Source organism: Mixophyes fleayi, chromosome 12 (genome assembly GCF_038048845.1).
Source record: "Mixophyes fleayi isolate aMixFle1 chromosome 12, aMixFle1.hap1, whole genome shotgun sequence".
NCBI lineage: Eukaryota > Metazoa > Chordata > Amphibia > Anura > Limnodynastidae > Mixophyes > Mixophyes fleayi.
This window is the reverse complement of record NC_134413.1, coordinates 11,449,368-11,468,581: the sequence shown is the minus strand read 5'-3', so window position 1 is coordinate 11,468,581 and position 19,214 is coordinate 11,449,368. Positions and strand designations below refer to the sequence as shown.

At 36.6% G+C, this 19,214-nt stretch overlaps 1 protein-coding gene across 2 annotated transcripts in view; it reads left to right on the top strand.

Moving 5' to 3' along the window:
- Positions 1 to 19,214, top strand: part of LRFN5 (leucine rich repeat and fibronectin type III domain containing 5) — a 175,425-nt gene that overhangs the window by 65,272 nt on the left and 90,939 nt on the right. The gene's annotated exons all lie outside the window — the stretch shown is intronic.

Here is a 19,214-nt window from a genome sequence, read left to right as displayed (position 1 = left end):
AATCATTACCGATATTGCATCAGGATAAAATTTCTGTAGTGTGTATCCAGCCTTACTGGCTCTCATTGTAACTGATAAATAACTTGTCTTTACTACTATAATAAATCTATACAAGTAATGGAAGCAATATTATATCCAAGATGGGGATGTGTACTGTGTATGGGACAATAAATATCTTCTTTTAGGTATGGTCATATAAAAGAAAAATGTTGTCCGGCGCTCAGAAACAAACAATATATAAAAATCACTATGGGCTAGATTTACTAAGCTGTGGGTTTGAAAAAGTGGGGATGTTGCCTATAGCAACCAATCAGATTCTAGCTTTCATTTATTTAGTACCTTCTACAAAATGACAGCTAGAATCTGATTGGTTGCCATAGGCAACATTCCCACTTTCTCAAACCCACATCTTAATAAATCTAGCCCTATGTGTCAGCATATGCATAAAAGAGAATCTTGTGCACAATATAACTATATTGGGGTTAAGCTCACCTGCCAGCATCAAGACATCTCCTGTAGGTGACTCCCTAAGCTAGTGATACAAATTTATATTCAGGGTGTCTCATTTAAAACCCTCCCCTGAACCTGTATCTTATAAGTTATGCAGCACCTGGAGGGAGTGGCCAACTCCCAAAAAACAAACTAGAAAATAGTGAAAGAGAAAAAGTGCGCTTCTTTAAATGAATGAAATGTGTACAAGGGAATAAAATAATTTGAGACGACCAGGGCCGGTGCTAGGGTCCACGGCGCCCTAGGCATTTTTAAAAAAGCGGCGCCCCCTCCCCCGCAAAAAATGCCGGCCCCCCCCGCAAAAATTGCCGCCCTCCTCTCCTTACCTTGTCTCACCACCGCCGCCTCTCTGCTCCATCTCCTCCCCTCCACTCACTGACACTAGTAAGTGGAGGGGAGGAGACGGAGCAGAGAGGCGGCGGTGGTGACAAAATAGCCTCTCCCCCCCCCCCCTCCCCGTCCATCTGAATGCTGTGCGGCGACCGTGACAGGTATGGTCAGCGGTCGCTGCACAGTTTTAAAGTATTTTAGAATTCTGTGGCGCCCTCCAGAGCCCGGTGCCCTAGGCAAGTGCCTAACCTTGCCTAATGGGAGCGCCGGGCCTGGAGACGACAGCCAAGGACAAATAAGACCGATATGCATGTGCAAATAAAATAAAAATGTTGTTTAGGCGTGGACACTCACCTTTAAGGGGACACTCCTTTCCACCCACCACCAGAAAAATGTCAATCTCAAAATAAACCAGGAGACAAACTACTAACTCTGTAGCTGAGGGGATTTCCTGATTGGATGTAAGCATCAGGTGATATCTTCACATCCAAAACATGTGACACTTTCTTTACCCAGGAAAGCTGCAAAGAGAGTGTAAATCTTCCCAGCTGATATTATTAAAATCAACTATTTTGGCCATGAGTTAGTTTATCTCCTTTGACTACAATTGCAAAATGAAGAAATTATTGCTTATTTATGTGTAACTGCACAAATGTGCAAAGTTGCATATATCTGCTACGTTAAAAACATAAATATTAGTAAAATATGAGTCATCAGTACTATATTGAGATAAAACAACGTAATCTTATGAGCCACATCAAGGCTTCTCAGAGTAGAACACTCACACTTTCAAACAACCAGTGGCTTCCCTCCCAGAAAGAGAGAAAGAGAATTGTCATCTCTTGAGGTCTGAACTAATCCAGCCATTCAAGCATCTACTAAGTGTCTGCAGTATCTGATTGGATTGGTTGCTGCTCCTGACCAATCAGGAACAATATTCCATACACACCTTCTGTCCCAAGATTTAGAAACGTGTAGCTTCTTGGTCCAAGCTCTGTTATTACAGACAGCATGAAGGAACTGTTGTTCAACTACTACACAAGAGATGGGAGCTAGCTTAGCAGAAGTTGCCCAAGTCCCCTTAGTATCATTCAAACATGGGATATTAATAAAAAAAACTGGTTAATTTCCTTTTCCCTGTGGACACCTCCTCGTGGTTCAGTATTACCCTTCTATTTCTCCATCATACTCCCTCTTATTTAATCTTACTTACTTGCCATTACTGTACTCAACCTATGCTTAACTGACCCTGTCAGCAACTGTTGCACCCTTCCAAAAAATGTAGATACGGAAACATCTTGGTGAGCAAGTGGAGTATGCAAATATGTATTGTTATAACAAAGTTTTACCAATCAATCTGAAGTCTCAAGTCATAAGCCAAAGATCCAAATGTGAGTCCCTTAATTCATGTTCTCTACCAAGAGTCTGAACATCAAACATTGCATTTACACAGACTTATATACCTTTCTTGTTTCTGGACAGATTTTAGTAGCACATCCTGGTTTAGGATTCCACAATACATCTGATTTCATCTGGTTTTCTTGTAGCTGGTACAGTCAAACACCAATAATGTGCTTTATCTCTTTCTTTGTAAGACCTTAGTCGAACAGATTCTTTTCCCCTGTAGGCTATTAACGTGTTTTAACTATTTAAAGCATAACCACATTAATAGATATATATATATATAACTTGAATTTATCCATTTAATTATTTCTACAAAGAATAATGGGATACTGAAAAATTCATTTTTTTCTGATTTCTCTGCTGTTAGATATACTGCAAATTACTTGATATGCCTAATCAGTCCTCTGGCGGGACTTTCATGGAAATGTAACTAATATTGCATGCTTGTTATTTATTTTAGCAATGTTTACTATTATATGATTTTGTTTTTTATTGTTTTGTCCTTCCAATTTTGGCATTCACTACTTTATTCCAGTGGCTTCACTATGTAAATGAGATGTAAAACAAGTCGGAGTAGATACATTTCATCTGTGTTTTAATAGTGTATAAGAAATATGTCTCTTACTGCTGTGATTTATGCAGCGGTGATAAAATGCAGTAAACTGCTTAAATCACGAGAGGTTGGAATTAAACCTTACAATGGATTGATGTTGTTAGTGACAGTGTTACTACAAGACCAGGGTTCTTTATATTTCACTAAAGGATATCTGATCGCATGATTATATATATAACACATACATTCTACTAGGGTTATAAAAATTCCAATTAAAATGGCTCATACTGTATCTTAGCTATATAAAAAAGAGATTGAAACCCTATCTCCCCACAAATGTGCCAATATCGGCATATATTGGTCCAATATTGGCACACATAAGGCTGCAAGGCAACTAACATGCCCAGTAATGATCCTGTAGACATTAGGCTGAAAATCTGGTTGATAGACGACTGCTGTTGGCTTTTGTTTGCAGTCATCTGCCAATTATACTAACAAACCCCCAGATGTTCGATCCAAGCACAGAACAGCCAGATCTCTCCAGTTTGTCCACCTACTTGCATGGCCAAACTGGAAACTGAACTGGCCTCTTGGATTGTAGTGAATGAAACATGTAAACTTCACATGTTATTTTACAAAATATTTCAGTGCTGTTTCATTTTATCTGATCATATAAAGGTTTTGTATTTTCTATGGTTTACATCGACATGTTGATGCCTTTGTGTAGTTGTTATGATTGAAACACATACGAAATTTGACTTTTCATAGTATTTCAATACAGAGTTCTGACCTTACACATAATGTACTTGCTGGTTTATTTCAAAAGTCAAGTTCTCCTCTCTGTTTCGTTTTATCAATTTAATGTAGAAAATTGCTTTTAACCAGATTAATTTGTAATTATGGAAATCATAAATAAAAATACTAAGATACCATTATTCTGAAAATATACATATTAACATAATACAACGTCATATCTTTATATCTATATAGTACTACTACCAATACTGCTACTACTGCTACTACTTCTAATAAAAATAATAATAATAATAATAATAATAATAATACTGCTACTCCTGCTACTGCGTTTACTACTAGTACTACTACTACTAGTACTTCTAAAAATAATCATAATAATACTGCTACTCCTGCTACTGCGTTTACTACTACTACTACTACCACCACTACTACTACTATTACTACCACTAATAATAATAATACTGCTACTACTGCTACTAAGTTTACTACTTTACTACTAGTATTACTACTACTACTACTACTACTACTACTACTACTACTACTACTACTACTACTACTATTACTAATAATAATACTGCTACTACGTTTACTACTATTAGTACTACTACTACTACTACTACTACTACTACTACTACTACTATTACTAATAATAATACTAATAATACTGCATTTACTACTACTACCACCACTACTACTACTACTACTACTACTAATAATAATAATAATAATACTGTTACTACTGCTACTACGTTTACTACTACTAGTACTACTTATTTAAGTCATTTTAACGCTTACCAATAAAACTTTGTCCAATGCGATTGTTGTGGTTTCAACACACAATGTATTTAACTGCAAAATATAGCAGGATTTTACAGCAAGCCATTGTTACACATTAAAGATGTTTAAAACAAAGCAGGAAAGTATAAAAATACAGAATACATTACATCTTCCTTATAGGGTTCACCCAGGTTCAATGAATGCAGCCATGCTCTCATGTTGCCAGGATAAAAGAGAGGCAGAACAAAAGCCAGCATGCTTTATATAGTGTACTGATAACACTTAGTGAGGTCTTCATTGGTCCAGGGTTAATGATATTCCAGTTCCTTGCAAGTTATAGGTCAGTTCATTTGATCCTTACAAGGGCAACTTCCCCAACCATTGTTCACGTTTTCACTCTGAATGACCAGTTCAAACTGACCCACACAAAAGTATTTTTGAGTATTAATCTCATATTGCTTGTTGTATCCTGCGATCGCGAGATGCGATCGCTACTCTGCTCACACCAGGTTAATGCTGGTGAAATAAGCTTTAATATGAGACCAAACTCTTTACCTTTTAAAAAAACTGAACCATAAATACCTTTACTACAGTATTATATATATATATGCATAAGTAAACAATCTAAAACATTTTACTAATAAATGATTGTGGATTGGAACCTTAATAAATATGAACTATATATAAGTGAATGTGTAAGTGCGAGTGTAAGCGTGCATTATTTATTGTGCGATTGCACCATGACACGTGGAGTACTGATCGCAATCGCTCGGTAAAACAATATTAATCGATATACTTTCTTTAATCCAATTATTCGACTTTGACATACTAATACTACCAATACTGCTGCTACTGCATTTGTGTTTACTACTACTACTACTACTAACAATAATAATAATAATAATAATAATAATAATAATACTGCTACTACTTCTAATACTACTTGTACTGTTAATTCTAATATTACTACAGCTACTACTACTGTTAATGCTACTGTGTTTATTACTACTACTACTACTACTACTACTACTACTACTACTAATAATAATAATAATAATAATAATACTGCTCCTCCTGATACTGCATTTACTACTACTACTACTACTACTACTACTACTACTACTACTACTACTACTAATAATAATAATAATAATAATAATAATGCTAATAATAATACTATGTTTACTACTACTGCTATTGTGTTTACTGCTACTACCACTACTACTACAACTACTAATACTGCTACTACTAATAATAATACTGCTACTTTTGCTACTTTGTTTACTACTACTAATACTACTACTGCTATTGTGTTTACTACTACTACTACTACTACTACTACTACTAATAATAATAATACTGCTACTACTACTTCTAATACTACTTATACTGTTACTTCTAATATTACTACAGCTACTACCACTGCTAATGCTGTTACTACTACTGCTACTACTGTGTTTACTACTACTACTACTACTACTACTACTACTACTAATAATAATAATAATAATAATAATACTGCTACTGTGTTTACTACTACAACTACTACTAATACTGCTACTAATAATAATAATACTGCTACTACTGCTACTCTGTTTACTACTACTAATACTACTACTGCTACTACTGCTATTGTGTTTACTACTACTACTACCACTACTACTACAACTACTACTACTACTACTACTACTAATAATAATAATAATAATAATAATAATAATAATAATACTGCTACTATATGTACTACTACTACTACTACTTCCAATACTGCTGCTACTGCTTTTGTGTTTACTACTATCACTACTAATACTACTACTAATAAAATAATAATAATGTTACTATTACTACTATGTTTAGTACTGCTACTACTAATACTGCTGCTACTGCTATTGTGTTTACTACTATTACTACTACTACTACTACTACTACTACTACTACTACTACTAATAATAATAATAATAATACTGCTACTACTGCTACGACTACTTCTGCTACTTCTAATACTACTTTTACTGTTACTTTTAATATTACCACAGCTACTACTACTGCTAATGCTACTACTACTACTAATACTGCTACTACTGCTATTATGTTTACTACTACTAATAAAAAGAATAATAATAATAATAATAATAATAATAATGCTACTTCATTTACTACTACAAGTACTACTATTACTACCAATACTGCTACTACTGCTATTGTGTTTACTACTACTACTACTATTACTGCCACTGCTACTTCTAATACTACTTCTAATGTTACTTATAATATTACTACTGCTACTACTACTATTGCTACTACTGCTACTACTACTATTACTACTACTAAAAAACTAAAAATAATAATAATACTGCTACTCCCTTCTACTGCATTCACTACTGCTACTACTTCTACTACCACTACTACTACTACTAATAATAATAATACTAATACTGCTACTACTGCTATTGTGTTTACTACTACTACTACTCCTACTACTAATACTGCTACTGCTTTTACTGCTACTACTGCAACTTCTAATACTACTTCTACTGTTACTTCTAATAACAGGCTCTGTTCTCGGCCCCCTACTATTCTCGCTCTACACTTCCTCACTCGGGACTCTCATCTCCTCCTACGGTCTTCAGTATCACCTCTATGCTGATGACATTCAGCTCTACGTATCTTCTCCTGATCTCTCTCCCACTCTCCTCTCTCGTGTATCTGACTGCCTCTCTGCCATCTCCTCCTGGATGACCTCGCGCTTTCTCAAAATTAATATCTCTAAAACTGAACTAATTGTCTTCCCTCCCCCCAGGCTCCTCTCTCACCACAACCTCTCTATCGTGGTTAATAATTCAACCATCTCCTCTGTCACCCAGCTCCGTTGCCTGGGTGTCACCCTTGACTCCTCTCTCTCCTTTGTCCCCCACATCCAATCTCTAGCCCAAACCTGCCGCTTCCAACTGCATAACATTGCCCGCATCCGGCCCTTCCTCTCACAAGATGCCACCAAAACCATCATACATGCTCTCATCATCTCCTGCCTCGACTACTGCAACCTTCTCCTTACTGGCCTCCCCCTCTCCCACCTCGCCCCCCTTCGCTCTGTTCTCAATGCGGCTGCCCGACTCATCTTTCTCTCACGCCGCTCCTCCTCCGCCTCCCCTCTCTGTCTTGCCTTCCACTGGCTCCCCTTCCCCTACAGGATCCTTTTCAAGCTCCTCACCACCACTTACAAAGCCCACTCCCAGTCGACTGCCCCCTATATCTCCAACCTCCTCACCATTCACACCCCTGCCCGCTCCCTGCGCTCGGCCAATGACCGTCGCCTCTCCTCCACTCTGATCACCTCTTCCCACTCCAGAATCCAAGACTTCCCCCGAGCTGCTCCCCTCCACTGGAACGACCTCCCTCGCTCCATCCTTCTCTCACCCAGTCTGTGCTCCTTCAAACGGGCACTCAAAACTCACCTGTTCCTCAAAGCCTACCAACAATCCACTTAACCCTTACCTTGTTGCACCTTCGCAAACATCCTTCTCTCGTTCTCCCCTCTCTCCACCAGCCCCGCCTTTCTCTCCCTTACTTTAATGGCTCCCTCCTGTGCCTGTTTGTCCACCCTCCCTTAGGATGTGAGCTCGTATGAGCAGGGCCCCTCTCCCCTCCTGTCTCCATACCTGTTCTTCTACTCCATCTTCGCTCATATGTCTGCCCGGAGTTCTGAAGTATTGGTACTTTGTGTTTATTGCTCTGTACTATGTCACCCTGTATGGTCTCCTGTTTGTATTATGTATGGCGCTGCGGAAACCTTGTGGCGCCTAACAAATAAATGAAAATAATAATATTACTATGGCAACTACCACTGCTAATGCTACTAATACAAATACTGAAACTACTGTTATAACTACTAATATTGCTATTACTACTAGCACTACTACTATTACTACTAGCACTAATACTACTACTACTACTACTACTAGCACTAATACTATTACTGCTTTTACTGCTACTACTTCTACCACTACTGCCAGTACTGATACTACTACCACTGCATTTACTACTACTACTACTGTTACTACTACTGCTTTTACTGGTACTACTAATACCAATACTGCTGCTACTACTACTGCGTTTACTACTAATACTACTACTACTACTACTAATACTACTACTACTAATACTGCTACTACTATTAATAATAATAATACTACTGCTACTGCTTTTACTACTACTACAACTGCTGCTACTACTACTGTCACTGCTACTTCTAATACTGTTTCTACTGTTACTTCTAATATTACTATAGCTACTGCTACTACTACCACCAATAATAATAGTAATAATAACACTACCACTAAAAATAATAATATGGGCTCTGCTGCTAGTGCTTTTACTAGTACTACTATTGCTGCTACTATTACTGCCACTGCTACTTCTGATACTACTACCGTTACTTCAAATATTGCTATTGCTACTACCACTGCTAATGATGTTACTACTACTAATACTGCTACTACCACTGCTAATGCTGCTACTACTACTAATAATACTGCTACTACTGCTACTACCACTGCTAATGCTACTACTAATACTACTACTACTGCTACTACTACTACTAATACTGCTACTACTATGACGACGACGACTACTACTACTACTAATAATAATAATAATAATAATAATAATAATAATAATAATAATAATAATAAATAGGAAACATAAACAATGATACATACAAGGTATCTTAGGTTTACTTTTAGCAATATCCTTATTTTATCAGACAGCTTTGTTAATGTTTGTTTCCCTGGGCAGAGAGGACCACCAGGTTATCAGGGAAATGTCAAGTGGGCCCACTGCCCTACCCAAGTCACAGCTCCTCCTGACCTCCTCCTCCGCTTGTGCTTAAGATCCCAACAGTTGAGCCTAACCAAACCCTGGTGCTCTCGGAACACACGGGTATGAGTCAGAGTGATTGGAGGGGAACTAGTTAAGGGCTCTTCTCTCCCTCTGTGGACTCAGCATGATCCATCCATGGACTGCCCATACTGGCTGGCTGCATGCTACTTTGTGGGCCCCTGCTTTCCCGTTGGGCCCTTCATATTACATTCTGACTCTGGCCCAGGGTCACTACACAAGGCTGCATTCAATGTATTTCTTTGTGGCATCCTGAAACAATTAAAATAAATGACAGAGTGATTATATAATAACTTGGCTGAAAATAGCAACCAGGTAATTGGATTTAATCTATTGAAATATTGTACATCTTTCTACATAAAACTATAGAAGTCAAAGGTTAAAGCAATATTTGTAAGAAATCCCAAACTGTTCATTATATTATAATCCTAGTAAATACACAATAGTACAACACAAGCTCATATATTTTATAATATAATTATCGTATGCCTAATGATGCAATAAAACATTATACAGTTCTTCTAGTCCAATAAGCATATTAATACATATAAGATTATATTTACTTTTACAAACTGTTGAAAACACATTCAGTTCATGCATGCTGATAAACAATACAGGCTACACAATATGACAATACATAATAATATATTAATAGTCATTAATGGCATCATACTAGATAAAAGCTCCTCCTGAAGTCACGAGTCTAGAAAGAGAAGAGAGGTACAATCTATATTATGGTACATATCATTGTGCACTAACATAGTCAACGCCAACTAGACTATTATTCTGGAGAGCATGAGATAAGTGTGGGCTGCATACTAATATAGATTGGTTTGCAATTTAATGGTGAAAGTGTATTGCATATAGTATTTACTGCTCAGTTGTTTCATCATCATCACCATTTATTTATATAGTGCCAATGATTCCGCAGCGCTGTACAGAGAACTCACTCACATCAGTCCCTGTCCCATTGGAGCTTACAGTCTAAATTCCCTAAAACGCACACACAGACGACAGAGAGAGAGAGAGAGAGAGACTAAGGTCAATTTTGATAGCTGCCAATTAAAATTACAGTATGTTTTTGGAGTATGGGAGGAAACCGGAGCACCCGGTGGAAACCCACGCAAACACGGGAAGAACATACAAACTCCACACAGATAAGGCCATGGTCGGGAATCGAACTCATGACTTGCCTTGAAAGCTATTTTTGCTTTAAGTTTCCCCCTGAAAAGTCACTGATATCCGGCAACTTGCATCAACCAATGCTTATTACATTTACCCCTATTCTGATAGGACATAATGAGTAGCAGCTGAGGCGAAGTCCTGAAGGTGGGAGTAGGAAGAGGTAATCATTGAAGCAGTGAGGTGGCGTTTCTTGGTGGAGCGTAGGGGGCAAGAAGGAGTGTGGGTAGAGATGAGGTTGGAGATGGGAGAAGAGTAGGTGAGAATTAGGAGTTTAAGCTTAATTTTTTAAGTCACAGGGAGCCAATATAGCTATTGGCAGAAAGAGACAGTAGAGATAGAGAGGTGGGAGAGAAAGGCAAGGCTAGCGGTAGAATATACTGAAGAGGAGCAAGGTGGAACTTGGCTAGGCCAGGTCGGAGGAGGTTACATTAATCAGGACAAGAGATTATCAGAGAGTGAAGAAGCATTTTGTTAGCTTCCATGGTCGGAAAGAGACAGATCTTGGATATATTCCAGGGGTGGAAGTGGCAGATTTTGGAGAAGGACTGAATGTGAAGTTTGAAGGAAGTGGAGGAGTCACGGATGACCCCTTGTCAGCGGACTTGAGGGAGAGAGAAGAGGTTTCTGTTATCAACAGAAAGAGAGAGGGGGGAAGTAAGAGGGCCCTGAAAGAGGGAAAGACAATGATTTCGGTCTTCAAAATGTTGTGAATTTGATTTTAGCTTGGCTGGAACACCCAAGGTGCCTTTCAGCAAAATATTGTATATTTTTACTTGTTAAATTATATCATAGAAAACTATAAAATTTATACTAAATTGTGAGCATTCATTTTGTAGGATATTCGCAGGTTTCTTGTGTTTTTATTGAGGGTGAAAAATCTAACAAGTGGCAGGAATACCAGTTGAGGGTAAGACAAAAATTACTTAAGTATAAATATTTTATATTGTCTTAAAAAATACATGAACAGCCAAAAAAACAGTAAATCAAAAATCTAGCATGTCTGCACACAACATATTGAATACATTGTTTTTGATCTATATAAAATCATGAAATGTTTATATGTGTTTAATGGATAGGACGAGTAGTCCACGTGGAAATTTAGAAATTGCTGTATGGAAATGTAGAAATGGTGGAATGGATTGATGATAGATAGATAGATAGATAGATAGATATGAGATAGATAGATATGAGATAGATAGATAGATAGATAGATAGATAGATAGATAAGTAGTTATAAGATAGATAGGAGACAAAAAGATAGATAGATAGATAAGTAGTTGTAAGATAGATAGGAGATAGATAGATAGAGATAGATAGATAGATAGATATGAGATAGATAGATAGAGATAGATATGAGATAGATAGATAGATAGATATAAAAGAGAGAAAGATATGAGATAGATAGATAAAAGAATTGAGACAGATAAATAGATAGATAGATAGATAGATATGAGATAGATAGATAGATAAATAGATATGAGACAGATAGATATGAGCTAGATAGATAGATAGATAGATAGATAGATAGACAATAGCTTCTAATGTAATCATTCAATTATATATGTTATTGAATGGTAAGTGGAGTTGAGTTGCAGGATTAATTAAATTATTGATTCAGTTTCATTGATATTTTGAATTAACTAATACTTGTATGTTTAATCCACTTTGCTGTATATATAGAAGAAATGAGGTGAAAATGACACAATACACCAAAAAATGCATACAAATATAACTGAATAAGATCATACACATTCCAATGTAACATTTTCCAGCTTAAAAAGCACCATGGAAATGCAGCCTCGCCTGGCCCTCTGTGAAGATTGCAATCACAGCTTCCCCGGGTAGCACTGATTAGCGCAGTGTGTGGTCTGATGAAACACCAACAACAAAAGGCTTTTTTTCTTGGACTCAAGGGGATATTTGGCTGTATCGGACTTGATGAGATATTGGACAACATGCGGTTAATGAAAGATCATCGTGCTGGTATTGAACTTAGCGGATTTGTAATGTATTTGTTTGCCTTTTATTTATAGAGAACTGTAGTAGGGTTAAAGAAAATCCTAAGATGTCCTTTGCCTTTATTTGAGAAAAAGGAAATAACACTGACATAAGGCATCGTTTTTTAGCATGTCTATTATATTTCATATGTATACTTAGAAGGGTTGTATAACAGCACCCTGACTTGTATTGTATCTAGTGGATTTGTGGCTTCTCAAGGGTGGTCACAAGTTTAACACTTTAAATTGAAAAGGGGACATTCTATAAAGGTGGAAAAATCTGAAAGTGTTATTGAAAAATGCCTTTGATGAAATAAGTATATATTTTTCTGCACCATGTTCTATTAAAAAGTCTTTATATGGGATATAATAAAGTATTTTTTCCATGCTTTCTTAGGAAAAAGAATGTATTTATTAATTTTTAATATAGAGATCTGAATCGGTCAGAAAATTATGTTAACATGACTATATTACATATGTTGTATAGAAGTGAAGATTTATTGTGGTGTTAAGTAAACCACATTCACTACTTAGTCCCTACTATAAGAAGATGTAAAAGTCGTGGAAAACATGCTGCTAAAATTATATACAACATGAAGTATAAAGATCAACATTACAAGTTAATGTAAAATTTCTCCTCTTGTTTAGACAAACATTTCATTTTCTTTAGACACAATTTACGGCTGCATTTTAGATGTAAATTCCGTCTACTCTGCATAAGACCCATAGTGGTATATTTACCAAACTGCGGGTTTGAAAAAGTAGAGATGTTGCCTATATCAACCAATCTGATTCTAGCTGTCGTTTATTTAGTACATTCTACAAATTGACATCTAGAACCTGATTGGTTGCTGCAGGCAACATCTCCCCTCTTTCAAAGCCGCAGTTTAGTAAATATACCCCATGTAGTGCAGGCAAGTACCACAATTGACATCACAAAATAACAAAATGATAATAGACTAACTTAATTCTAAATATTAGGAAAAAAACAGCAGGTTGGAAAAGTTCACTGCGCATAACTGAAATTGATATGTATTAGCACCTTGAATACTTTTAGAACCTCCTTTTTATTCTCAGAACTATGGTGACAATACACCAGATGCGCTATGACATCACTGCGCACAGATATGTAACTCGTCTCATCTCCGATGCTTCACCTGACAGTGGATGGAATTAATACCCTTTGTTCCACTGGTAATTGACGGTGAATATTTCCTCCTGCAGGACAAATCCCAGTCATCCTTAGCATATGAGGTTTTAAATGACTGAATTATTTGTAAATGCAATTGTTTATAAAAAATTATTGTCTGGTATTTGTAGTTGTGTTAAATTATTCTTATTGGCGTTTTTACCTTCAGATATCTTTAAATTATTGGTTTGTGCATGCCCTATTACAACATTTACAAAATGCATTAATTGCTTTACCAATTTCTTGTTCTCTTGTGTACATATTAGCCATTCATTTAGCTTCTCCGATTATATATACCGTGTTGTTCCTGAATGTGACAAAACTGTATTGTCCTCTTCTGTTTTGTACTCACTGCAATGGATACAATGTGCTGATTTCTCCATATATTGTATAGTATATATGAAGTGCCCTCTTTAATAGATAAAGGGGCTAAAATATCATCATCATCATCAACATTTATTTATATAGCGCCAGCAAATTCCGTAGCGCTTTACATTTGGGAACAAACATTGATAAGACAATACTGGGTAATACATACAGACAGAGAGGTAAGAGAACCCTGCTCGAAAGCTTACAATCTATAGGACAATGGGAGTTTGAAACACAAGGGCATGTGCTACATCATATTGCACACTGGACCAGCTAGACTGCAAAGGTAAAAGTACTGAGTGTGCTGTGTGTGTGGCAATGTTGGTCAGAGGGTTGTTGTCTTGTGTTAATAGTGTAGAGGATGATAATAGGGTAATCTAGGGAAATTAAGATGATGGTTGAGGAATATCATAGAATTAGACCTTTGATTTGAGTGTGTAAAATAAGCATTTCCATATTTTGCATGTGCATCAAAATGCACGCATAGGTTTATAGTTTTTTGCATACTGTTGACTAGCACCTTCTTATGTTTTGGTTCAAGTCTGATTTTGGGAAGCCCAGTAAGGAGGGAATTGCAATAGTCGATGCCGGATGAGTGCATCAATTATGGTTTTTGCAGTGTCTTGTGTCAGATATGTGCGTATTCTGGAAATGTTCTTTACATGTATGTAACATGATTTAGAAATAGAGTCGATGTGGAAAACAAAGCATAGTTGTGAGCGAGCTTGTTGGGTGGGATTTATGGTCATGTTATCAACAGGAATAGAAATATCAGGCAGGAAGCTTCTGTTTTTGGGTAGAAATATCATTAATTCAGTTTTTGAAAGATTGAGTTTGAGTTGGCGAGAAGAAATCCAAGATGAAATGACAGAAAGACAGTCAGTAACGCGAGACAACACAGATGGTGAAAGGTCAGGAGAGGATAGATAGATTTGTGTATCATCCGCATAGAGATGATACTGAAATCCAAAGGAGCTTATTAGTTTTCCAAGAGAAGCGGTATAGATAGAGAATAGCAGAGGACCTAGCACTGAGCCTTGCGGTACTCCAACTAATAAAGGAAGCGGAGCAGAGGTGGATCCAGAGAAATTAACAATGAAAGAGTGATTAGATAGGTAGGATGAGAACCAGGATAGGACAGTGTCTTCAAGACCTAGGGATTGTAGCTTTGTATGTGGAGAGAGTGGTCAACAGTGTCAAATGCAGCAGAGAGATCCAGAAGAAATAGAAAAGAGTCAGTTTTTGCTGTGATCAAATCATTGAAAACCTTTGTCAGCGCAGTCTCTGTGGAGTGTTGAGAGTGAAAGCCTGACTGAAGAAAATCCAGTAGGTTGCTTGCTGTAAGAAAGTGTGTGAGGTGAGCGTAGGCAATTTTCTCAAGAAGCTTGGAAGGGCACAGGAGCTGAGAGATGGGGCAGTAATTTGAGAGAGAGTTTGGGTCAGAATTTTGTTTTTTCCAAAAAGGAGTAATCATTGCGCGCTTGAATAGTGATGGAAAAATACCAGTAGAGAAAAAGAGATTATAGATTTTAGTTAGAGGTGGAATGAGCACATGAGACAGGGACCTACAAATTTGTCAGGGTATGGGATCAAGAGGACAGGAGGTAGAGTAGGAAGATGAAAAGAGAGTAGAAACTTCCTCTCCATTTATAGAGAAGAGAGAGTGTCAGAGGGTGCTACAAAAGAATTGACCTTGGCGAAGGAGATGATACCATTTCAAGTCTGATCTTATCTATTTTGTCCTTGAAATAGGAAGCAAGATCCTAGTCACTGATGGTACTTAATTAATTCGTTCCATGTCGTGCCCATATTATATCGAGTGGCGGCTGTCTATTCGCATGCCTGATAGAAAATTCTCATTTCATTCTTAAAGAGGGAAACAAAAGATGCCTTTATTCGTACTTATATTTTATTGTATTGTACTTTATTTTATTTGTATTCTGTTTGTTACATTTTATATTGAAAATGTTATATATTTCATTTTATTTTGAAAAGACATTATTCTCTCGTGTATTCTCTCTTGTGTATATATTTCATTACATTATTATATTGTGTGCAAACAGGGTAATGTGACTTTTACATTGCTACTAACACTGTCAACTCGTATCTCTTTGCTATTAGGCGACACCCTTATTACGCATTGCGTACACCACTACACCTGACGCCAATGCTGCCGTTTTTGAGCTGAACATATATGTAGATGCTTTATGTTCATGCGGTTTTGTCTATCTACGTTGGAGAAAAAATGCTGGCAATGAAATTAAATGACTCTACCCGATTATATAAATACATGAAGGAAAGCAGGGAAAGAAACTCAGAAACATTCTTTTTATTGTGGTTTGAGGCAAGCAGCTTATAGTATGTTAGATAAGACATGACTAAGTGCATACAGCAAAGATCATCATTATGCAGACACTAACTGTGCATTAATGGCTTGCAAAGAAAAATAGCAACTGAATAAGTGATTTTTTCTTTTTACTATTTATAAAATAAATGATTACGATGAGCCCATCTGAATGACCTACTTTAGTGTTTGCATATTATTTTGCAGAACAAAGGAAACACAAAGTCTAGATAAAGTCGTATATTTGCTATTTCACCACCCTGTGCGAGTTTCTGAGCTTTTATAATGCTAAAAATACATTGTTAATAGTTACGATTCATTGAAATGTAACTTTTCCTTTCCTCTAAATATATGTTCATAATGAAGTGCTGTAATCAACTTTACTGGGATGAATAATGAGTGGCGAGATTATTTTTCTAGTCCGCCTTTCTCTAATGTATTCCGGTTTTCTGCCTCTGAATATCTGCATCACTATTTTTTTTATTGTTGCGTTTTGTTATTCACTTTTCTTGTTTTATGTGCTGCGGAAACAGTATGAATATTACTTTCCATAAAACAGAAGATAAATTGTCTGGCAGGATTAAAGCAAAAATCATAGTCATAAAAAATGTGTAGGTGCTTTGTACTCCGAATGTGGAATACTAATGCATATAAAGCAGGGTACGGGAATTAGAGGAAACATACGGCAGAAGCAATCAGAGGGTACCTTTAGAAGCCGGATTTCCACCATTAAATGTTATTTATCAGCAAGGAAAGGTTTGCTCCAAGCACATCCTACATTTACAGACAACTAAAGAGACACTGCATGGCACTTAGAACATAGGCAGTATATATTGTTCATTCCTTTTTCATATGAATGGAATTCAGTATAATTAGTATGTATAGAAATAGTCTTCAGGCTGATATTTATACTTCTGGGCTACCATGGCAACCACAGTCCGATGGCACAGGATGTAGTAAGCAGAGATGCTTTGGAACACGCCCCCCTGCTGTTTGCACTGTGACATCCTCCTTTTGCCCCCTCTCCTTTGTAGTAGACTAACTGTGCCTGTGCCTGGCAGCCATTCTTGGTTGCCAAAAAGAGAGCTTTTAAAAAGGAGGTAGTGATTTATAGGAGGATGGCTAAAAAGAGATGCATGCTTAAAAGGTACTTCACTTGCTTTTTAAAGAAGAAAAAAATGTTGTATGTGGGATTGGCCATAAGGCCGCCTACGCGCACGAATGTTGAACGTTGGCCAAGGAGGGGAGGAGCATCCAGTCTGTCGGGAAAAGATCAGAAGATTCCACTCCAGCTAGACTTTTATTATAGGGGGAGAGCTGATAGCGCCATCTGACATGGCATTGGCTGCCGGCGTCAAGCTATGACAAGCTAAGCTTATGAGATGGGGAGGAGCTACAGGCAAACAAGCATGATCAGCTGCCCGATTGTTCTATGGGTTTTCAACAATGGCATTCTATCTGAAACTTTTCATATTGGATCCATATTATTGACCACTTAAAGCTTATTTAAAGTAATAATGATCAATACACACAATTCTGATCTTTGATACTCAAGTATCTTTGAATCATTAGGACAACTAGTACAACAGACACCCACATTCACGGTATTATATCTAAGCTAAACAATCTGCTTAATATACTGTGAAAATTCCCTATAAATCACTGTTCCAATGATTGTTGGGATTACTGTCACATAACGGAATGAGAGGCAATTTGTTGAACATGTGCATTGAAATGTGCAAAGAATTGTGACTGCTTCATTTATTTTGACAATATCGCTGTTAATTCTAATGAAAGCCTGCGTGGCTCAGTGAAGTTTTCAACACTCCTAAATGTCAAAACGGGAGACCTTTCTGATTTAGAAACATAGGCTGGAATGCAGAGGAGGCCGTATGAAAAAAAATCATGATGATCAAGAGCTTGACAAGGAGATTTAAAAATTACCCGTGGAAATGGTTTAACAATCTATAGCAGCAGTATATATATGTATGTGCATTGTAATGGAATTTTTACAGATCATCTGGAATGCGGTTTAATGCAGTGGTTGGCCCGAGTACCAGTGTCTGTAGTTATGTGATAATAACTATAATTGTTATAATAATAATAATAATAATAATAATAATAATAATAATAATAACACTTCAGAAATGAAGGAGATTTGGGAGGGGTGAATGATAAATAAATAATAATGTTATTTCTTTTTAATAGCGAACAATGAGGAAAATTATCCAATTTAATGTTGCCCACAGCATATTAATTTGCATTTTCACAATACTTTCATTTATATCGCATCTTTCTATGCAATGACACAAATATCACAATGTACAAAAGAAAAAAAAATCATATACATAGAGTCAGGTATAGTCTTATATAATCTAAATGCAAATCTTCCTTTAATTCCCTCTTGGTTGAAATGAGATGAAGATTTGGATCCATAATAAGGGCAGTCTATGTAAAATACTGACATTTTCCATGTGAACAGTGGATTTAAAATATTTGGTTATATCGGTTTCTAAATGTACTAATAGTTGATGATGGATAGTATAGGAATTGTAACCGCATTTCATTCTATTTCCCATAGGCTTTCTCTAATGGTACTATAGAGAAATATACATACAATAATATTCCTGCCACCAGACCTTTCTTATCTTTTATAATATAGTCATACACAAAAGCAGCCCCTTAGCTGTGTGAAAAATGTTCTATTACTTTCATTGTTGAGAGTAATGACAGTTCTCTTCTTGGGTTTCATTTCACAATTTATTGTATGTACAATAGTTCATTTTTTTATATTCCTTTATCAAAGACCTATAAATGAACACGGTAATGGCTACAAATTTAGTGTCAGAGCTTCATTATTTAACAGAAAGCTTTGCTGAACGTGAGAGTAAAGGCAGGATAATT